The sequence below is a fragment of the Coccinella septempunctata genome, chromosome X (genome assembly GCF_907165205.1).
Source record: "Coccinella septempunctata chromosome X, icCocSept1.1, whole genome shotgun sequence".
Classification (NCBI taxonomy): domain Eukaryota; kingdom Metazoa; phylum Arthropoda; class Insecta; order Coleoptera; family Coccinellidae; genus Coccinella; species Coccinella septempunctata.
The window spans coordinates 6,945,978-6,970,996 of record NC_058198.1 but is presented as its reverse complement, the minus strand read 5'-3'; the positions used below and the strand labels follow the sequence as shown (position 1 = coordinate 6,970,996).

At 36.9% G+C, this 25,019-nt stretch overlaps 1 protein-coding gene across 1 annotated transcript in view; it reads left to right on the top strand.

The window, feature by feature from the left end:
* The first annotated feature begins 3,339 nt into the window (after positions 1-3,339).
* LOC123322036 (lachesin-like) overlaps positions 3,340-25,019 on the top strand; it is a 106,023-nt gene continuing 84,343 nt past the window's right edge. The window contains exon 1 of the mRNA XM_044909860.1: positions 3,340-3,418. The gene's annotated coding sequence lies outside the window, so the exon portion shown is untranslated. The remainder of the gene's footprint in view (positions 3,419-25,019) is intronic.

Here is a 25,019-nt window from a genome sequence, read left to right as displayed (position 1 = left end):
AATAAAAATTTGCAAACCATAGTATTCATGTAGAGGGTCAAGTGATCTTTCAGTTGAGGTATAGCTCACCCCCTAGTCCCTAATGAAAATTTAGGGGTGATAGCTCCTACACTTGGGGTTGAATAGGTTTCGGATTACAATTTTGCTCAAAATACGTCCCCCCACGAATAGAAATTGACCTGTTCCGACATTTTCTCTGAAATCATCCTTGTCATGACATAATTGGACTGGTAAATTTCCAAATTGTCACCCTGTATATTGTGTTGTGTAGTATCAATTGAGCTGAAATATGGGGGTGGAAGGGCAAGAGATAGAACGACTGCACAAGATCGGCTAATACGGTTTAGTGCACGACAACACACAGTTTCATTATATCTTAAATATTTCAACTATTTCAACCTGAAGCATTTCCAACTGAAAGTACTGAACTATAGAGGACTATATTTGATGTAAATCCATCAGTACTGTAATATAGAGGCGAAATTATATAATTTTCACTAGACTTAGTTCCTACTACACGTATTTGCTATCAGAATATAGCTTCTTAAGTGCGGTGATGGTACTATAGGGCAAAAAAATCGTATTTTTTATGATTGACTATGATAATTCGGATATACTTCATAGGTTTGGAATTATATATGAAACATATGGAATATTTCATGGAATCCGACGCGATAACAGAAAAATATGCAAACTTCTCTCCGTATACTGGGAGTTCATTGTATGAATTCGGAAATATCATTTTATTTTCTTTTCGGTTATGAATAGCCTTGGCTACTTAAAAGTCGAAATTAATAAAAAAATGTACGTACAGATTTGAACCCACTGATTCTATGTTTCTTACTTGGCCCCTCATCGGAATCTCCAACAACGTTGAAAACCTTTCAAAATGATGAGTTCACTTGTGGCGTTCGACTATTAGTGGTCTCCGATTTTATTATATTACTTCCGATTTATCACGTCTCGATCGATAGGTGATTGTGAAACTTTCTAGAAGTCGACCTCTTGATTTTATGGTATTTTTTTCAGCGTAGGTAGGCAGCATTTCCGTCTTCTAGTTCGAGGATTGGCCGCTTTTCAACAAATGGAAAAAATGATTTTTTTCGATGACATTTCCCCAATTTTATGATTGATTCATTTTGGTACTCGAATGAATGAAAATGAAAGCCTTCACTTCAATAGGGGGGTATTACAGTGTGTGGATGAAAACTCACATTTTCTTGTGCATTTTTTTGAATTAAAATCCCCTTTCTATTTGAGAAATTCATCCAGTAATTCGACTTCATACCTTTCAGAACAGACGAGAGTGAATTTTTTGAACTTTTCAGTGTGCAAAGTTTTTTAGAGATATCAGTAAAAAATAATTACCTCAATCTACATATACAGCAGATATTTTATTTTTTCTCAGCTTGTGCATGAGAATGAGATAAATTTCCTTAATTCTTGAAGAAAACATAGGTTTCTCTGTTATGAAGAACTACATAACACACAGCTTTATGGATTCAAAAGACGAAGATTCAATGTTAGATTTGATAAATGTTACATAGAACTGTGGTGCTTTTGTTCGACTTCGAAAGTTCCCGAAATATCATCCAGTCAGTAAATAAATCAATTTTTTTAAAAGAGCTCCAGACATCCAACCATGTTGAATTGTGGATTACGTAGTCCTTAAGTTACTAACAAAAATATAACAGAATTAACAATACTAGTTTTCCACTTTGTACTCGTTTCGAATACACAACTAACTCTAGAAATTCTATGAAGCCAAAACGAATGCTGTAGGGCAAAGGGGAAGCTTTCGTCCTCACTTACTCGAGCGGATATTTAACTTAAGGCCACAAACCCACCACTAAACCACCAAAATATCCCCCAACTCAAGGCAACATTATAAAAAATAGCGAAACAGCTCGTCTGGTACTTCCTCCTGATACAGTAGCCCTGTACATCAGGCTATTTTAGAGCAATCCTTTTTTCCAGCTCAAATAAAATCACACAGATTGTTTAAAAACATTAGTTTCACGAAACAACACATGCAAGAATATTGCTTACAATAATAAGAATGCTTTTGTTCGTTCTACATAGCGTTGACTTCATGTTATAACATTTTTATATACTCACAATTGTCGAATGTGGGTTTTCTGAGAGTATCAGAAGAGAATTTAGGAGAGTGCGGTTGCTCAATTGAAGATCATCCAAAATGCGATACTTTTTTCTGAAAAACTGTTGTAGCAATTCAGATGAACAGTCAGATTCCTCCAGTAAAACCAGAAATATCAATGTTTGATTGAAATTTAAAGTTATTTTCTAACCAACCATCAAAGCTAATCGTTGAACATGAATCCAAGAATTTTTGCATATTCTTTCCGTGTCTGCGGTGGGTCAGATTCGCGGTTTAATTTCACTGACATCGCAGACCAGATATGTTCAATACCAATACAAATTCGATCTGGAGACGTAGCCAATCCATTCAGTAAGTTTTCCAGTTAAATTTTTGAGCAATGCATTTGTACACATTGAGAAATCAATGGAGAGGATTATTTAAAAGAAATAATTCAACTTTCTCATGTTGGGAATTATCTTCTCGCCCTAAGAACAAGAAATAATCACCTTTTATAACTGCGAACTAAAAACCTCTCATCCTTATGATCATGAAAATTTCCAGTTGTTAGCATTTTTATAGCAGGCATGGTTAGAGTTTTGAGCTTGCAATCAAGAGGTTGAAAGGTGCAAATACTGGTCAAAACTAGCAGAATTAAATTCAACATATCGATATAATATACAGTATTGATAATCTTGAGAGATTTGAAATTTTTGGCGATGAGATGTCCACAGATCTTTTTGCGATCTAATGAAGTTTCCATCATGTGTTAAATATGCACTGGACGGTATTATGAGCTTGGTTGTTTGTATGTTATACAGTTACGAACTTCGTTGGCGAAGTTAAAATAAATAGAAATACGCCAGGACATACAGATGTAGTTTTCCACTTTGCAACCATCTATCAACCCAAAGGAATGCCCCAAGGCTATGGGAAAGGACGCGTTCCTATTCTCTTGGAGCGATATTTAACTTCAGACCGCAAACCAGCCGCTAAACCACCAACAATATCTGCCAACTTTCTGCGGCATTCATAAAAAAAAAATCGAAATACCTCGTCCGGTGCCCCCTAATGAATAGCCATTAAAGCCACCCTATAGACTGTTTGGGATATTTTTCATCGAGGTATCTGGATGAACAGCTGAACTAAAAGAAGCAACAGGATCGGAGAGGCGAAAGGGGGGGCCGAAAGCGCAAGTCCTCAAAACAAGAACACGCTCCTCCAGCCTCCAGTCCGCATTTCCACATTTTCAGGGAAGCTTTCGCAGAGCCAACCTACTCAATCCGCGACTTCGGTTACGTGTTTGTGATGTGTCACTGGGTAAGTCACCGAGATCAACTTGAATGCCTCTTTGAACTGAACGAAAACTACCCCCCAAGTCGATAAATCTGCGTGTAAAGCGAATTTAGCACACGCGAAACTTTTTTTTTTTTGGTGAAGTTTTATCAACTTGGCGAAATTAACATTCGGGAAAGTTACCCCAAAAGAAAAACCGATGGACCGGAACATGAATTTCCGCGGGTTTTCACCGACTACTAATAGTTGTTCCTGTAGTTTTTCACATTCTGTCAGAATGCAAGATAGAGAGGCGGAAGGAAATGAAGAACTAATTTGTTCTCCCGACCGAACAAGACAAAGCAACAAACCTTATTGAAACTTAATAGGGGTGAAGCAACTCTGTTTTTCCGCTACACAATTAACTCATGACTTAAAAACAGCTGCCTTTCGGAAGAAACACTCATTAATTAACTGTCTAACTAAGACAGATTCCTGGATACTTTCTTGTTGTTTTCGATATAGGGCTACGTTTTTGGATAAGGCCGGCTTAACCGGCAAGTTATTATGAGATTAAGGACGTGATTTTGTGGGGGGAAATTTAAACGATAGTGAAGTTCAACTAACATAACAACTGGAAGTTAGTGAGGGTGATTCCGCTCAATGTAACAATTATACCCTTGCTCTAAGCACCAATGAGCATTAAACAATTGGAAAATAAATATCAGATATGGAATGACCAATCTTTTCTTTCCATTTGCTTGTTTGTGTAATACTCAAGTTTCGCATTATCTCTTAGGTTTCAATATCTCAGTTTTCTTTTAAAAACGAAACTAAAGAAAAACTATACAAAATCTAAGAAAATTTGATTCAAGAAACTGTTTAAACAGAATTCTGATTTTTCTTATGAAAAAACGTTTGTGTCATTTAACATTCAGAGCAATGAATCAGAATAACCTTCAAATTTCTCGACTGATTGTCTGTTTGTATATTTCTATTCAGTTGTAATTGAAAATAGTTCTTGTGCATGAGCTCGTAATCCTTTTTACACAAATATCTCTGTTTTCATTACTTTCGTGTTCAAATATGACGAAATTCATTGAAGAATTATCACGATCATTGTGGAAAAAATATGTGGAACATTCATTCAAATAGATTTAAGATGATATTCAGCACTTAAAAACGTCTATGAGTACCTAACCCCAAAAAATTTTAAATAATGAAACAAAAAATTCAGCGTTGAAAAATTTTCAGCATATCTTATCATGAATCTTACTTTCCCGCCTTTGTGAATCTCGAGTGTGATAATAATCACCAGGGTTTCTTTGAGAATAACTGAATTTTACCCCTGAAATAGTGAAAATGGAATATTAACCCAAAAAAGGCTTAACTCAACTTTACTTAATTCAAGAAACTGTTCCGATGTGTCGTTTCTAAAGGTCAAGGTGAAAGACTTCTTTTTAAAAATTTTACTGTTTTTTTTTTAAAGAAGATCTTATTTGCTAAAGAGCTATAACTTCAGCATAATGCAACTTGCTCATATATCTGAAAATCCATAAGTTATTATTTTGAAAAGTAATTGGAAATAAAACTTTGCCGCTTTTTTTCTGAAATTCACATATATTTCGGTAACGAAATGGCGATAAGTTAAAATATGTCTAATTATTCACTGGTCGCAAAGGACTTGCTAGTTTTCCCTTACAATTTTTTTGGGATGAATGAGAATATCTCGCACAAGCACAATAGATGCTTTGGCTTGACAATGGAGCTGAAATTGAAGCAGTTGATCCCTAATTATTAGAGAGAATTATCGATAATTACCATATTTAGATACAGTCTATTAGAAACTCCATTTTATCTTCCATTCATGAGTGACGATTTTCTTGGGATTTTTTTAATAGTGTAACTTAGCGTGTGGAAAGCAGTTTGCAATTGAAATTTTCAAATCATTACATGCAGATTATGGTTTGAAAACAATGTCTGACAGATGATTCTTGATGCTAAATGTGTTTTTTTTATCTTCTGTTGTGTGTTTTTGTTATTTGCATCTCAGGGTTTTTTTTTTTAAATTTTTTACCGTCTGAATTTGAAATAACTTTCGTATTTGTCTCGAATTTATGAATACATAGTTCAGTAATTCAATCTCTCTGCTAGTACTAGGGTGGAATAATTATTTCGAGTGTAATTTTTTCACACAAGAATCAATATGTCATTATTTTTTTTCCTTTGGATTTTAGTGTGATTGGGGTCACCCTGTTATCGTTCCTGTTTATGTAACAATAGAGTGGTGCGTAAATAAATAACGTTTTTTTAAAGGCCATAGCTGGTCATTGTTTTGAAAGCTTTTCGGGATTTTAATCGCTCATCTGAAACTGATCAGTATTTTTATTTCAACAAAAGGTTTGACTAGTTCCCTTCTTGATATTGCCAATATTTTTTTTTCAATTTAAAAACTTCTGTATGCGTTTTGAGGATAGCGAAGCAACTCAACAATTTTCCCTAAAATTTTCGATAGGTGGTCATTTCATTGTCGAGTTCCGATTTTACTTTCAAAGTTCCGATGGTTCATCCCCTAAGGTCATTCTTCCAAAGAACGAAATATTGGAATATTGAACGCCGTAATTGACGGTGATAATACAATCCGAATTCACGGGAAATGCCGGGACTTTATTAGTGGAGAATGATTGAGGGATTCTTGGTTCACTGATTGTGGAATTCTCCGCATTTTGGGGGCATTATGTAAATTGCAACCAAGACCCGCCACCTAATAAGTTTTTCACTGACAACCACAGTAGAAATAGAACCGGAATATCTTGACGTTCCCTCACGTTCGATCGATTCCAAATAAGACTTTATCCTCATTTATAATATCACTTCACCTTCTACCCATGGCTGAACCAGAGTCTGTGGACGTCCCTCATTCTAATCCCGAGGATCTGTGGAGATTTGGCAAGGTGGAGAGGCTTCACACGACTCTTCCTTCTCGCTTCAGTTCCATTTAAGTTTTTACTCGTAATTATTAAATAGAGGGGGTGAAACTCATCCAAATAGGACATTTCACTCAAACTGTCCTATCTAAAACTAAAATCGATTCAATATATTATGGGAACACTCTTGATTTTATGTGAGTGTAATAAGAGATAAGAAAACAAGAAAACTGATTTCACTTTACTTCGTATTTAATCATACGTTCGGTTTTCAACTGTCTAAACTTTTATTAGTCCATTTTGGTGTAACGTCTGATTTCCAAGTATTCAACACCCAGGAAAATAATTATTTTGGACTCTACCCCTGTTATGGAAACTTGGAATGAGTGGTCCAACAATACCGATAGAAATTATGTCTAAAATATGTTCAATATGGTCAACATTATTTATATATTTATAAGCAACAACAGTTTCACATCGCCCAAGAAAAATTTCATCAATTCATGGAGTTTTTCAAACTTCCCCAAGGAAAGAATTCCAGGACGTAGCTCTTCTTGCCCTGAACAATTCAAATCAATCTGACGTGTGTCAAACAGGCAATCATGTCAAGTAGAATCTCTGGTTCTGAGTCACCAAACGCTGTGTCTGGAATCTGGTCATCCTAGAGGTTGTGAGGTTCCACAAATTTTGTAACTTGTACACATTTATTCGAGTTAAGTCTTCATTCAAATGGTACTCAATGATGCTCAAAGTCTTGCCACTGAGGAGAGAAAATGAAGTGCCATCATTTATAGAGGTGACGATGTTATTCTGGAGATCGTAGATGTGGATCAGGAGAAACGTGGGGAACAAAACTGAGCCCTGAAGAACACCAGCGTTCAAACTGCAATGTTCGAAACTGACGCCATTATATTTTTCATATTTGACAGCCGAATCTTAGGCGAACCCCTCATTCATCCAAAATACACTAATGAACTATTCAGCTCCCCAGTCCTCTGTCTGAATTTCATAGTGGAAAGGGGTTGTGTTCGAGGCGTTATGTTGTCTGCAACATGAAGACTATCTCAATAATGCCGATAATGCCGCAGTTGATTCAACAGAATATTCTATGAATTCATTATGGCGGGAAAATTTTCTGCCCGCCATTGAATTCGGAGATCTCGAATCTGGTGGCGAGATACGACTAAATAATATGATGCCGGCTGGTGTTGATGCTTTATCTCATGAAATTCAGAACTTAATTTCTGGGCTTCAGAGGAGGCATTATGAATTTGAAAAATGTTCATGGCGGAAAGCATGGCGATATTCTTATGACTGGAAGCGTGAAATATTCTCTAGGGAACTTTGTAATATCCGCACATACTATATATTTCAATTAATAGACCGTTTCTATAGAAGTGCTCAAGTACCCTAATCTGTAGAAATTGTTGTAGTCAAACAAAATAATCTCCTACAGTGAGCTCCTGCTCATCTACATTCGAATTCAAAACGACATTTAAATTGGAAATGCTGCATGGAAATGCAGCATTAAATCTCCCTAGAATTCGCTCAGAACTACTTCGAGTGAAAATTCTTTCATATTTGTAGCAAGTAGTATATCATACTTAATATGGTTATGACGAGTGGTTTCCAAAAACGAATTACATTCAGGGATATGCAAGTCCTAGGCTTATTCGGAATTGGAATCATATTCACCTCAGTGATCGGCTGTAATATGAGTGAATATTGAATAACACGTTCAAACCACAGGTTGTTCTTTTCTATGAGGCCAAAATTAGGGCAGAATGCTATTACTTTCTCGGTTTTTCAATTTTCTACTGAATAACCACTGGTATATGTATGGGAGATGATTCCCCAACATATGGGTCCTGTAGCGTTCCTCGAACAACTGAAGAATAGAAGAATCATCACTTGGAAGACTGGACCTGGTCGAAAGACCCTCCCAGTCAAAAGCAATATTTGGCTATTATTAATTTACTACTGAAGGCATTTCTAACGACGAGGGTGATCCTGCACCAAGATCAGCAGAAGGTTTTTGACGCAAAGATGATATTCCTCCCAGTGCAATTGAAAGACAAGTTATGTACCTATAATTGTTTATTTTTTTCTTCATTCATCATCAAGTCTTCGAATAAGTTTTGATGAAAGCTTTATTATTCACTTTTTTCCTCGTTTTCTGCTCTGTTTCTTTGTTTCAGATATTATTTCGAAATGGAAAGAGGATAAAGAAATTTTAATGTCAATGGAAAAGAAGCTTTTAAGTATTAAAAGCTTATTCTGTAAACAAATTTGTCATCACTACACTACTCACGGGGAGACAGGGTTTTTTTACTGTGGTTTTTCCCTAAGCTCTTGTATCATACTCCAAATTGTATGGTACTCCGTTACACTAACCTTTGCTAAAACTCATACATATGCTATATTGTTTGATAACCAAAAATGTATTGCTTACATTAAAAAAACTATATATATTATTAGAGTTACATAGCTTTTGGTCTAGATTCAAGGCGCAACAGTACGATAAAACGACTATATGTCTGTAAAATCTACGTTTAGCAGAATATCAAAAAGAAGAAACACATCTAATGTTGACGAGAAAGGAAACTTTCTCTTACTGAACTAGAAAAATTGAGTACGCATTTCCTTCTGATGTTTCCAGTGAAGTTCAACCTTCAACCCTAACTTTCCTTGTGGTGCACCACAAGATATGAATGGGTGGAGTTCTTGAAGAGTTTTCAAGTCTTCTGCAGTTTTTCACTCTACATTTGATGAGAACGACACCATAATTTCTTGAAAATGACCTTTGAAAAATGTGAATATGAAAGGAAATGAATAGTTATTGAAATTCAGTTTACGCCAATGGACAAAAAAGTTCAGGGCATGCCATTTGAGAGATGTCATTTCATTTTCGAAAAAACGCAGTGTCTTTAAGGCCACATGTAGAGTGATCGAAAGACTGGAAGAGACTCAAGAACTTTTCGGAAATCTAATAAAGAAAGCATACATTTATCTCGACCTTTTTTCAAGGTATGATCACCAATTAAAACCATTAAAACCATGAAATTCGTCGGAAAAGTGGCCTAAGTCAAAAAGGCAGCCTGATAAATTGTGACAATTGGGTATTTCGAAATGAGAATCTCATGTAGATTAAAAAAAATATACTGAATGATCTCTGCCATTTTCTGATCGTTTAACTCTCGAGTTGGGGTGAAGTTGACTCTAGGAAAAAATCGCGATTGAGCCAACCCTTATAGTATTTGAGTAGGATAACACGATTTCAGAATCTGCTAAATCCGCAACGGGAAAAGGTCCGTTCCTCCATAATAAATCTGCCCCGTTCAAGGCTACGAAATGAAAATAATCTGACGTTGAAATGCAGCGGTTTCGTTTGAACTCCCATGAAAGTTAATTTCGGCATATTTCCGTCTTTCACAGTTTTCTGTTATTGTAGATGTTACCACAAAAATCTAATTTAACTAAGACCGGACGCGAAACACCCATCGAATTAAATATTTTCCACATTCTTCCCCGAAAGAATGGAAATACCATATGCATATTTCATCATCGGGAAGACTTTACGCCGGATGAATGCGGGTGTTTAATTGTTTTTCAGGATGTATATAAATTCATGACTGTTATCAGTTCGTTTTTCCCGAATTCATGGCACAAAAGCCGACTGATAAGTGCCGCTACCAAACAATAATCCGGTGGTTGTGATAGCGAAAATACATTCGAGACCCGTGGAGGAAAGCTACAAAATTAGACATTTTCTGACTCTGCCTATTACGACCGGAGTTTTCAGTGGAATGAGGGGAATAAGAACATCCAGAATATTCCATCATTCATTGGTACAATTGTTTTTTCATAATTATTTCAAACAGAATCCAAAACCAAAAAAATGTGAAATAAAAAACAAATAGATATGGTTCAAATCTAATCGTTCTTTATCCTGACTCGAACAAATATATACAGGGCGTATTTAAAGGTGAGGTTTTTTCAACAGAAGGTAGAACTGGTCAAAATGAAGCGTTTCACAAAATCACCTATGCAAAACTCAAAATGACAAAGTTGAAAAAAAAAATTGAAAATGATTACTGAAATAGATCCTATAAAACGACCCCAGACCGTTTGTTAGCTGAATTATCGAAAAGCAGTGGGAAAAACTCATCTCCTGATTCGACCATGTGGTTTCGTTTAGGATATTGGCTAGTTCGATATTTACGAGGTGATGAAAATGGAAACTTAGGATTGCCGAATTATTCCCATTATTTTCAAGTAACTGACAAGGGCTCATTTCGATACCAACTGACAGAAGAGACTTAGGACGCAAGTGTAAAAAATAGAATAATACTTCAAAATCTCACCAATAAAATTAATCTGAATTATTCACGAATTTTTTCACAATGGGCATCGCAAACTTCTTGTTCGAACATTCCAACAATCGTCGTAAAAATGGGATGAAATGGGGAAACATCGTAGCACTTTTTCAACATAACTAACATAAGCACTTTCAAGAAACTGCCTCAATTTTCTACAGTTTTTTGGATTTCTTCCCCGTTGTTTCAATTTTCTACTGAATAACCACTGGTATATCTATGGGAGGGGATTCCCCAACATAAGGGTCCTGTAGCGTTCCTCGAACAACTGAAGAATAGAAGAATCATCACTTGGGAGACTGGACCTGGTCGAAAGGCCCTCCCAGTCAAAAGCAAGATTTGGCTATTATTAATTTGAGTACTGAAGGCATTTCTAACGACGAGGGTGATCCTCCACCAAGATCAGCAGAAGGTTTTTGACGCAGATATGATATTCCTCCCAGTGCATTTGAAGAACAAGTTATGTACCTATGATTATCTATTTTTTTCTTCAGTCATCATCAAGTGGTAGAATAAGTTTGGATGAAAGCTTTATTATTCACTTTTTTTCTCGTTTTCTGCTCTGTTTCTTTGTTTAAAATATTATTTCGAAATGGAAAGAAGATGAAATTTTTATGTCGATGGAGAAGAAGCCCTTCAGTATTAAAAGCTTATTCTGTAAACAAATCTGTCATCACTACACTACTCACGGGGAGACAGGGTTTTTTTACTGAGGTTTTTCCCTAAGCTCTTGTGTGATACTCCAAATTGTATGGTACCCCGTTGCACTAACCTTTGCTAATAGCGTTTTCTATTGGTAAAACTAGTGCAGTGCGAGTGCATATTTTGATGTCACTAGAATCATTCCAAGGGATATGAAGGTAGTTCCTTCAATGAAATTCACTGCAATAGAATATTCCATTAGTGAAACTAGTGCTCATTGAGTGCATATTATAAAAATAGAGCATATATTTAAAGATATCCTAATTCATATTTGAGGTTCTGTGATCCAGTGCAGCACTAGTTTTACCAACAGAAAACGCTATTAAACTCATACATATGCTATATTGTTTGATAACTAAGAATGTATTGCTGACATTCAAAAGAATATATATATATACCCTATATTGCACGATACAAAAATTATGATTCTCTCAAAAGTGATCTGATGCATCTAATCCGATGAACTTGTTACTGTCCAGCCATATGTTTATTTATTTATTTATTTATTTATTTATGTTGATGTTTTGTTTCGTTTTTGCGATGCCGGAGTCATCTTCCACAGTCCCGTACTTGAAATTCACTGAAATTTTGTCGAATTTCTAGGGGTTGTATCTCAGCCATCTTGGATATTTTATAGGGACAATTTCTGGTGAAACGACTTATTTTGATGAGTTCTACCTTCCGACAAAAAAGCCTCACCTTTGAAAACACTCTGTATATACAATACTAGAAATTTTTTCGAATCAATTCATTAATACTGGGTGATCTGTTTCCTATATTGCTATTGATAATAATCAAAACCCTTTCGCAGATTTCCTTTGGAGATTTTAAAAAACGAATAAAAAAAATGTCGCTGGAATGATTTGGAATCAATATTGAATATCTTTAGAACTAAAATAACGATTCTCATGAAACTTTGAGGGGTGAGTCAATGACGCATAAGGTACCTGACGACTCCCTCAACTCTTTCAACTTAAATGAACCAATATTGGGGACTGTTAACAGCGGAATATTCCACTTGGCAAGGCTCAATTTGCAAAACAAATTCACAAAACAACGGAGAAATTATCCATGACAAACGCCATTGTTCCGGTTTGCCGACTTCATCTGTTTTTCGCCGGACTAACTGACGGTTAACATCACTAACACTCGAAGGAGATCACCTCTCCCTTTTCTGAATTTTCATTTCGTTCAGTGTTGAACGGGAACCCTTGTCTCGTTCTGAGGTCATTTATGAGAAGAGGCAACACCGTAGTCTTCAGGCGTGCCTTTCATTCCTAATATTCGCAACAGGAATGTAAACTAAGCGGTAAAGAATTTTTACATTGGAAAGTGTTTACTATTTGACTCTGGAATGTCTCTGAAACCGCAGGCTACCCCTGCAGGAATTTGTGGACAGAAATTTGGGATAAATATTTGAATTACTGGGCTGAATGCTAGGGGAGCAAGAATAATAGATCAAACATTGGTTATGTGACCGTTTACAATGATCTGTTTGCTTCTTTCTCTCAGCTGATGAACTCTTCAAACACATTTTGGTTACAGCATCGTAGATCATCCCGAAATCACCGAAGGCAACGTGAATTCATAGATAAAGGTTGAAGCGGAAAGTGAAAAAGTCTCCAAACACACATTATGAGCCACAATAGGTCAGAAATACTTGCTCTCAGTTCACTTATTGGCCAGAATAGCAAAAAACCGAATTTCTGGATTCAGGAATGAAAGGGCCTCAGACAAGAAAAACTTCATTGAAAAGAAAACAGAAATATTTGGTTGTGATTCGTATGAAAACGTTATTTCAAAAAATGGATTGAAAGAAAAGACCCTGATAAAAATACATATATTGCCATTTTAAGTTTTCATAATGAGCTGTGCCACCCCTGGGAAAAAAAATTATTTTCAGAATAACTAGCTTAATTTGTGACACTATGCATGTGTGGATCTAAGGCCTAAGAAGTTTCGTGTCCAAAAATCTGCTGGAAAAGTTCTTGCTTCAGTTTTTTGGGATTGCCATGGAGTAATCATGATTGATTTTTTTGGATAAGGGTAGAGCAATAACCAGAGATTACTATTCGACATAACTGACCACTCTACGGGAAAAAATTAAAGAAAAAAGGCGCGGAAAGCTAACCAAAGGTATTTTGTTTTTGCAGGACAACGCCCCTGCACACAAATCTCATGTTGCCATGCAAAAAATTCGTGATTCAGGGTTTGAATTACTAGAACACCCCCCTTATTCACCAGAATTGGCTCCATCAGACTATCATCTTTTTCCTCAACTGAAAAAAAGTTTAAAAGGTCGTAAATTTTCTTCCTACGAGGATGTAATAAAAGCTGTGGAGGTCTGATGTGCAGAGCAAGAAGAAACATTTTTTTTGAAAGGTCTAGAGACGTCGCAGGTTCGCTGTAATAAATGTATGCAATTAAGAGGAGAATATGTTGAGTAATAAAATATCTTGACATTGAAGTTTTGTTCGTTTCTAACTAGGCTTATACTTTTTCAATATATCCTCGTATATTCCGAAATTCATTTCATTCGATAAAACATTTTTTGAGATAGAATAAAAAATCATGTTTTTTACGTTTCCACAACAGCCTGTATCTCTTAAACCATGCCGATTCGGAAAAAATGGTAAGGGAAAAAATGTTTCTTTCGACCTCAAGAATCTACTGTCGAAATATTTGTACGAGTCAAAGAGTCACCCTGTATAGTATAGTGTTTCAGTTTGAAAACTCTGTAGAATTCTACAAGGGTCTAGCAAGGCTAGACGTTTTATTTCAAAAGAAACGTCTAAATGTGTATGAGGATAGGCCAAATGGTTGCGAGTATATTATAACAATTTTATAAATTCACAGGGTCGTAAGGCCGGCTTCAAATTAGCTCATTATTCAGTACAGCATCAGTTATGAATTGGAGTCGATGTCGAGGCGCTGAAAAGGGAACCGTGGTTCGATATTGTTATTGCAACATTCAGGAGACGTTTTTAACGTTGTTATAATAAGTTATAATTTAATTTCGAAATAAAAGGAGAAAGGTCCCCCTAATAAATTCGGGTTTCCGTTTTATTGTAATCGTAACTTGCAAGTTTCAATGTCCACATTTTCCGAGTTCCGGGAGTATGTTGTTTTTCGCTTGGGAATAAGGAGGGAACGATTTCCTGAGAATGTCTTTTGCCGTATTAAATGCGGAAAATCCTTATTCTCGGGGCAGAACGACTGCCAAAGCGTACTTTTATTAGGCTATTAATAAATTATAGCAACAGGCGGGGCATGCCATGAAGCCTATTGTTCATACATTAACTCAAGTAGCATCTTGGCTTGACGTAATAATGAGATTCGAGCTGGTATAGCAATGGGATTTGGCTAAATAGAAGTGATCAATCACTAATACCGTGCCACTGCATATACTGCGAATGGACCAGTGCAATTCGGCACCTGAGTCCTCCAGATTCAAGGCCTGTAATGCATGCGCCTCATCTCAGTCTATGCTACTGTTTCACGGTAACGCACATGTCGATGATGTATCACCTACAACTCCGTGTCACTTCCGGCCCACTATAATCAATTACTTGTGTAGATCAACATGTAACTTCGGCAACATATATGAAAAGCTTCCACAAACTGGCCTGTCATTTGCACTACCCCCCAACATATACAAGTTGATGTAACTCGCTCCACTGTCCGATGTGTTGTCGTTAATTGAATGTAATTCGACACAAGCGCCATCGAATGAGCCGTTAACGTACTAGATTTCATAATCCCCATTATTTCCGATATCCTCCGATAAGATATATAACTTTGTCGAGATTCCAATTCCCGGACCCTTATACAGAATCCAGATTTTGTCCATCGAATTAGCTGTCTCGTTTGATTCCAGCATCTACAGAGTGAACCATCCCAATTTGTCGACCGCTGTTCTGTTAGTTTATACTCGTTAGCTATACTTGAAAATACATTGATCAATCTTGCCTATAATTTATGAATCTGAAATGAGTTCCTCAATAGACAACAAGAAAACCAGAATCACGAGAAAATATCATGAATATGGAACGATTTAGGAGAAAGATCCAATATGTGAAAACAACAGCATGAGAAATGATGGAGACTAGTTTAAAAATCATGGGATGAGGAGAAAATTGAAAAAAAAAGGTAATTCATACAAGACCAACAAGTGGCATTACATTGGAACAGTTATCGTTGGAAGGTTACCAGAATAAAGAAAAGATCAAAATGTTCAATGCTCATTCGTTGATAGTTTTTTCAAAATGACATGCATTCGAAAAGAAAACCTTGCTCGGTTAATAATAATTGATAAATGGTGTGTGGTAGTTTGAAGTTGAATATCTGGGAGTTACCCTAGATAGTAAGTTTCCTGGGGAGTGAGCATATTGAGATCATGCTAGTAAAGCAATAAAGGCCTTCATGGCATGCAGAAATTTGGCTGGTAACAATTCAAAACTACTGCAATAGATGTACATCATAATTTAGGGACCAGTAATAACTTGTGGGGAATAGTCTGGGATGCCAAGGCAAGTCAGAACATTAGGAGGAAAGCTTTTGATAGAATAGCCACTGGGCTAGGCTGTGTTTGCTGTGTTCAGATCTCACAACTCTTTATCTTGTTATAGATGGATAAGCCCATGAGGCCATCCTAAGAAAATCCAGGGAAGGTACAGGTGATGTGATAGTTGGGAATCAGAAGGGTTCTTTCAGGTAGAAATATGTATTCGCAGTCGAAATATGTGTTGAAATAAACCTAAGAAGAAACTATCAGAAATGCGATATTCTGACATTTTCACAATCAGGCTGCGATCAAATCATTCAGCTCACACGTCATCTGAGACGATATGGTAGTGCCGAAGGGAACTTCAACACTGCGAGATCTAAGAAGTATCTCTGGATCTTAGCAAGAATATGCTACACAGCCTTGCTGGATTCTTTACAGGACATTGTCGCCTCAGGAAGCATCTAATTGGAATGGGTCTAGCAGAAACTGACTACTGCAGATTCTATAGGAAGGAAGCTGAAACTCCAGATCAGCCTCGACGAATTTTCAAGTGGTTTTAAGCAGATTCCAGCAAGGATATGCTGCACCTCCTTACTGGATTCCTTATAGGGCATTGCAGCTTCAAGAAGCACCTAATGCAAATGGGCCTGCAGATTCTGTGGGGAGGAGGATGAAACTCCAGATCACCTGGTGGGAGATGACCTCGCCATTGCTAGCCAACGCAAGAAATGTTGCTGACGAGGAGTGAGGAGGTAATCTCCTTGAAGTCATCCAAGATACCGAAGTTCATGAGAACTCTGGAACTGGATGGCGAGCTGTAGATTCTACTTAAGGTCATTGGGAAAAGCATACCAACTAAATCCTGCGTCCTTTTTCAATTCAATAAATCTGTTGGTCAACCATCCAGATACAGCCTAATCCTGGTTCCAGGAATACAAATTTATAGGATTAAAATGTAAACTAGTAGTTGGCAACTAAAATGATGTATCACAAGACTTTAGGGTAATCTGAAATATAGAACTTATTTTCTTGAGATAGAACCCAGCTGAAACTCCACGAACAGTTGGAAACAAATTCCACATGGCTATGGGTACAAAAAATCGTAAAAAAATTTTTTTACGTATTAAGAGCTTCGATGAAGGAGATCCAGGGAATAATTCCTCATCAGTCGAAACAGAATAATCGCGAAATGAACACAAGGCACTCCACGTGGACCCTCCCCCACCCCTTCACTCAATTCTGGTAAACGAAAACAGAGAAAGAACGTGTTCCTCCCCCATTTTTCCTTATCATAATTAGATTTACATTCAACCAAGGGGCGGTATTGTAATCCGAACGAGAGAAATCCCTACTACATCGGGACGAAGACAAATTAGTTGAACCGTTGGAACTACAGGAGAGGGAAGAATTATGTCTTTTATTTTTTTTTTTTCGAAAATCTCATCCGGAATAATTCCTCCTGCGTTTCGTTCGGTCTGGTCATTTGGATGATTTATATTCAGCCTTTGGAGGCATCCATATCCTAAGTGAAGACCGTTAGAACCACAGAAGAAAACACTCAGAAATTTCGATCAGTATTAGCAATCACAAATTGTAAATTATTACATAATTATTAATAAAAAAACGGCATAACCAATTCTACTTTTAGCTACATCACTGAGTAGGTAATCAAATTACCTTCCATTTGATGTATTACAATCCATATAGATATTTCCATTTGAAAAAATAAAGTAGAGAGGTGCGGGGCGTAGGGGGTGAGAAATATCAAATTAAAAAAGGCATAAGGTAAATTGTTTTCGAAATTGAAAATCGACGGGTGCCTTGATTTTCCACAATAATTCTTCGTACAAGAATTATTGACAAGTTACGTTACTTTTTTGGCACGCTGTATTTGAAGGTGAGTCTTTTTTTCAACAGAAGGTAGAACTGGTCAAAATGGAGCGTTTCACCAAAAATCACCTATACAAAACTTTCAAATTGACAAAGTTGAAAAGAAATTGAAAATGATTACTGAAATAGATCCTAATATGACCCTAGACAGTTTGTTAGCTGAATTATCTCAAAGCAGTTGGAAAAAACTCATCTCCTGATTCGACCATGTGGTTTCCTTTAGGATATTGGCTCGTTCGAAAATGGAAACTTAGGATTGCCGAATTGTTCTCATTATTTTTTAGTAACTTACACGATTTTAAGAAATGGCTCATTTCGATACCAACTGACAGAAGAGACTTAGGACACAAGTGTGAAAAAAAAGAAGATTACCTCAAAATCTCACGAATGAAATTCGTCTACATTATTCACGAATTTTTTCGCAATGGGCATCACAATCTTCTTGTTCGAACATTCCAACAAACGTCGGAAAAATGGGATGAAATGGGGAAACATCATAGCCCTTTTTCCACATAACTAACATAAGCACTTTCAAGAAACTGCCTCGATTTTCTACATGTTTTTTTCACCATGAATTGCATGATACAACAATTATGATTCTCTCAAAAGTGACCTGATGAATCTAATCCGATGAACTTGGTACTGAACCGTTCATTGTCCAGCCATATGTTCATGTTTTGTTTCTTTTTGCGATGCCAGAGTCACCTTCCACAGTCCCATACTTGATATTCAATGAAATTTTGTCGAACTTCTAGGGGTTGTAACTCAGCCATCTTGGATATTTTATATAGACAATTGTTGGTGAAACGACTTATTTTAATGAGTTCTACCTTCTGCCAAACAAGAGCCTCACCTTTGAAAACACCCTGTATATATATGATAATTGATGTTACATCTCCAACCATATGAGTCTAGCTTAATCAGTTTTTAAGAAACGATGTTATGTTTGAGTTTTATTACTCCACATGTTCAATAGCTAATGTGACTATGACGTGTAGGGGATTCCTATGAAATTATAGGTGTCTGCATGTATATTTCTCAGCAATTTATGACCTATCCAACCCTATATTGACGAATAGAAGCTGCTATGTACAGAGTATGATGATAACATTTTACCGGTCAGCGAGCGACCCCATCTGTTTCAGCAGCGTCGTGTTCTATCACAGTGCCATCTCCAGACAACAGTCAGCATTACGCCACAAAAACACCCCAATATGTAGCTTTTAAATTAATGACCCTGGCAATTACTTACTGTCGGTTCCGCTTTCTCCACTGTCGAGTAATATTCAGCCCTCTCTCGGTTTCTATTTGTTTTGAAATTTGGCCCCACACTGGCCATGCCGATAAAACATCACTAATATGTCAACTTGCTGTTAGTAAGCCCATAATTTACTCGTTTGCTGACTGTTGCTTGCTCAACGCGCCAACGTTGGCCTGTGTAATCGGTTCAGACACATATTTTGCATATTATTCCGGATGGAATTGCGAGAAGCCTCGAAAAAATTATGTCGAGAGCCTGGAGCTTCAGGGGCCAAATAAAACGAATGGTTGTATCGACACCAGATGGGAATCCATCTGTTACAGCTAATCTGTTTGTGAGTTACGACGCTGTTACTCCTTCCTGAGCACAACGTGCTTCAGGAAATGGAGGTAATTATTGACTGTGAAGTCATTCCATGAGAGCTGGCCATAGGCAGGTCTGCTCTCAAATAAATTTCTGTGTTTTGGAGGCTTTTGGCGATTCCGAATACGCATTTTCGAAGGGTATAAACGAGTAATTGAATTTTCACAGGGCCGGGATGATTTTTCACATCATTCGCTCCAAGCTCGAGCCAACAAAATGATTCAGCGAATGGTATAACTGAAAGAGATCGATTTGATGACAGAAATCAAGTCCGGTTAGAATTTCAAAAATCAGCATTCAGAAAGTGGATTAAATGGGGTAAATCTCTGTTGTCTTGACGCTGTTCTTAAGTGATTAATGGGAGGTTAAAGGAAACTCATCAGACTTGCGTCAAAATTGTTCTGAAAATCACAATTACCCCACTGAAATATTGGCCCAATTGAACTTCTTTTCCTGCCAACAAGGTTGAAGGTTTGATGTCAAAGTCAGCTAGAATAGAAATAAAAGTGGAACTATCAAATTAGAATATTTCCCTAGTGGCACAATGTATCCGAAAGGTGACAAAGATCATGAATATGGAACGATCTAGGAGAAAGATCAAATATGTGAAAACAACAGCATGAGAAATGATAGACACTAATTTAAAAATCATGGGATGAGGAGAAAATTGAAGAAAAATGGTAATTCATACAAGACCAACATTACATTTACATTGAAACAGTTATCGTTGGAAGGTAACCAGAATAAGAAAAGGATCAAAATGTTCAATGCTCATTCGTTGATAGTTTTTTCAGAATGACATGCAATCGAAAAGAAAACCTTGCTCGGTTAATAACAATTGATAAATGATGTGTGGTAGTTTGAAGTTGAATATCTGGGAGTTACCCTAGATAATAAGTTTCCTGGGGAATGAGCATATTGAGATCATGCTAGTAAAGCAATAAAGGCCTTCATGGCATGCAGAAATTTGGCTGGTAACAATTCAAAACAACTGCAATAGATGTACATCATAATTTAGGGACCAGTAATAACTTGTGGGGAATAGTCTGGGATGCCAAGGCAAGTCAGAGCATTAGGGGGAAAGCCTTTGATAGAATAGCCACTGGGCTAGGCTGTGTTTGCATCACTGGAGTCATGAGAACGTGCCCAACTTGGCCCCTAGAGATCATTTCAGATCTCACAACTCTTTATCTTGTTATAGATGGATAAGCTCATGAGGTCATCCTAAGAAAATCCAGGAAAGGTACAGGCGATGGGATAGTTAGGAATCAGAAAGGTTTTTTCAGGTAAAAATATGTATTTGCAGTCGAAACATGTGTTGAAATAAACGCAAGAAGAAACTATCAGAAATGCGATATTCTGGCATTTTCACAATCAGGCTGCGATCAAATCATTCAGCTCACACGTCATCTGAGACGATATGGTAGTGCCGAAGGGAACTTTAACACTGCGAGATCTAAGAAGTATCTCTGGATCTTAGCAAGAATATGCTACGCATCCTTGCTGGATTCTTTACAGAGCATTCCCGCCTCAGGAAGCATCTTATTGGAATGGGTCTAGCAGAAACTGACTACTACAGATTCGATGGGTAGGAAGATGAAACTCCAGATCAGCCTCTACTAATTTTTTAGTGGTTTTAAGTGGATTCTAGCAAGGATATGCTGCACCTTCTTACTGGATTCCTTATAGGGCAGTGCAGCTTCAAGAAGCACCTAATGCAAATGAGCCTGCAGATTCTGTGGGGAGGAGGATGAAACTCCAGATCACCTGGTGGGAGATGACCTCGCCATTGCTAGCCAACGCAAGAAATGTTGCTGACGAGGAGTGAGGAGGTAATCTCCTTGAAGCCATCCCAGATACTGAAGTTCATGAGAACTCTGGAACTGGATGGTGAGCTGTAGATTCTACTTAAGGTCATTGGGAAAAGCATACCAACTAAATTCCTGCCTCCTTTTTCAATTCAATAAGTCTGTTGGTCAACCATCCAGATAGAGCCAAATCCTGGTTCCAGGAATACAAATTTATATGATTAAAATGTAAAAACTAGTAGTTGGCAACTAAAATAATGTATCACAAGACTTTAGGGTCATCTGAAATATAGAAGGAAAATTGTTCTGAAAATCACAATAACCCCACTGAAATATTGGCCCAATTGAACTTCTTTTCTTGCCAACAAGGTTGAAGGTTTGATGTCAAAGTCAGCTAGAATAGAAATAAAAGTGGAACTATCAAATTATAATATTTCCCTAGTGGCACAATGTATCCGAAAGGTGACAAAGATCTTCCAGCGTTAACATCCACACCCTGTACAACAAGAACAGACAGTGATGTCCAAGTTATAGCTAGTGAAATTTAGGCTCCCTCACTTAATTTGCTGCTTGGTTTATCCTATCATTTCTAACGTTTTGTTATTTCTAAAGCAATCCTACAGAAAAAAGTGATAGAGATGGAGTTGTAGATTCCTAAACCTGTCAGAACAATCTTCTTCGAAAAATTAATTGTTCACTAGCTGGATTTTCAGCTCAAAAACCCTGTGAGAGATCAGTATAAAATTCCTATTTCATTATTCATATACCAGTATCAGTTGGGAAGCCTTGGCTTCTTGAGAAGAAAATCAATCTGACACAATACTATGAATGAACATCCGGACTTTTAACGAAAAATCATAATACAGAAGTGTAAAAGTTCAATTATCGCAAAGTTTGGCAGAGTACTTTCAACCCTCTTTGTCGAGACTATCATGTCGCATCGTTTCATTTGAATAATCGATCGTTTTTCCATTATTTATGGCTCGAATCAATACTCTTATCATCACACGCTAGGTATTGTGCATCCCTTATAAGTCATGACCGTAAGATGCTATCGTATCCTCAGCGTCATAAACCTGTCTATCGACATTGTAAGGGCTATTCCGAGCAACCCTTAGTATCCCCTCACATTGCTCACCTTCGTTCTGGAGAGGTTCTCACTTTTGCTTTTCATTATTACATATTACATCATGGTGACTGGTTTTGGAGCTCGGAATCGATCAGTTAGGAGGGGTTTCATTTCAGCGTGTCGATTCCGACTTCAGAGGTCTGGAATTACTAATCTGAAATGTTTCACAGATAAGAAATCCTCCTCATTAGGTGTCATTGATGGGTTATATTGAATGCTTGCTTGAATGCTGCTTCAAGAAGAACAGTGAAATGCTGTGGTGATGGTGCATTTCCATGAAATCACCAAGTATTTCAAAGAAATATTGCGAACAAAAATATTCATCAGCAGGTGGAAAATTGTTATAGCTTGCTCAAGGAATTGTTAGGTGGAGGTCACTGCTGCTTCCTGTAGGTCATTTTTTTCACCTACACTCTTTCTGATTCATATAAACCATCTTCTTGGTTCATCGAAAACGACTCCAAGGTTAGCAGCTATGGCTAGATTCAAAACAACACTAGAACTTCGAAATGATCACACTCTCTCGCTGTTCAGCTCTCAGTTCAGGAAATATCAATTAAAAATCCTTCTACCGTTCACCTTTGTCTGGACTATGATGATTCCTCATTACTAATAAGTTATTTCGAATTGAGTCCTCGTTTTAAGGAATGAATGTATGAGATGCGTAGAAAATAATGACAAATAATCATTGTACATGTTGCGAGCTAGTCAATCTAGTAAAATCCAGAAAAATCTGATTCATTAATCGTTTCCTGTTTTTTCATAATTGTTTTCGACTCAGTTCAGCGTAACGAGGATAATAAGGTAGGTCAGTTTCGAAAGCAGCTATGAATAAAACATTCAACTAGATTTGCGTCTCGGAAATTTTCATTTGGTATTGGAAGTATGAGATTTGAAGCTCTTTCACAAAATATTCATATAAATAGCTACTTTTCAATTTTTTTTTGAACGTTTTCAATGAAATGCCGATCTTTAACTGATAAATCTGGTGAATCAAAGATAGTTTTGTTATTTTAAATATGCTCGGAGATTCAGCTTGTCCAAAATTTGAGATATGACGTCTCCATCTCCATTTAAATGGCAGTTGTGATTTTCAATAACCATTCTCAAAGAGTATGTCAAGTTAGACATGCATACCAAATATCCGATTGTTATTCATTGTCCTTAAAAAGGTATCTAACAAACATCAGCCAATCAGAAAATGATGGAATTTGACTGAACTCAAAGAAATATTTCAGGCAGTTTGAAAATGGTCAAGAAGTCAAGAGGAATTTTTCTTGTCATTATTTATTGAAGGCAAAAAAAAGCTCTCAATTTGAATGAATGAAGTTGGAAAAAGAATGAATGCTTCTTCTCAGCTTAGTGATCACTATCATGTTTCCATGTATATTGATCTGAAATAGGAGAGTTTGAGAATTCGTAAACGAGTATACACAGATTGATTGAGGTATATATATATATTCTTTTGAATGTCAGCAATACATTTTTAGGTATCAAACAATGAAGCATATGTGTGAGTTTAAGCAAAGGTTAGTGTAATGGGGTACCATACAATTTGGAGTATGATACAAGAGCTTAGGGAAAAACCTCAGTAAAAAAACCCTGTCTCCCCGTGAGTAGTGTAGTGATGTCAAATTTGTTTACAGAATAAGCTTTTAATACTAAAGGGCTTCTTTTCCATCGATATAAAAATTTCTTTATCCTCTTTCCCATTTCGAAATAATATCTGAAACAAAGGAACAGAGCAGAAAACGAGAAAAAAAGTTAATAATAAAGCTTTCATCAAAACTTATTCGAAGACTTGATGATGACTGAAGAAAAAAAAATGATCATAGGTACATGACTTGTCCTTCAATTGCACTGGGTGGAATATCATCTCTACGTCAAAAATCTTCTGCTGATCTTGGTGGAGGATCACCATCGTCGTTAGAAATGCCTTCAGTACTCAAATTAATAATAGTTAAATCTTGCTTTTTGTCTGGGAGGGTCTTTCGATCAGGTCCAGTCTTCCAAGTGATGATTCTTCTGTTCTTCAGTTGTTCGAGGAACGCTATAGGACCCTTATGTTGGGGAATCATCTCCCATAGATATACCAGTGGTTATTCAGTATAAAATTGAAAAAACGAGGAAGAAATTCAAAAAACTTCTGACACTTCATTGACATTAAAGTAGAATTTTCAGACGATTGAAACAAAGATCAAGAAATCGAAATTTGAATGAACTAACTGCTTAAACCTGTCGGTAAGCCTCGATGAAGCTTCGAAAGTAGCTGGAAATTGTGAAGGCGCATCGTAGAAGCGAAAATATTCCATTTATCGGCGAAAATTCGATTAAAAAATCTAGATCTTTTCAGAGTCTGAAGGATAACGAACTACTGGTGTCAAATCCATAAAACTTACATGTTTTATGATCGCGCATATATTCCTGAGGATGAATTGAACTCAGATGACTGGTCTACGGGGGCAGATCAAGAAGTTGATGCCAAAGATCAGTCTATATACGACACTTTTCACCAAATTCGAAAAATTCGGATCCCCTCATGTTTTATATTGAAAATGATGACCAAAATCAGCCGGACCCTGCGTGGGTGTTTCTTAAGGGCAAAATCCACATGGGAATAGATGCGCATCTTTATCCGGGTCAGACGTCTGTACGGGTCCGGACAAAAATCAACTACACCTAC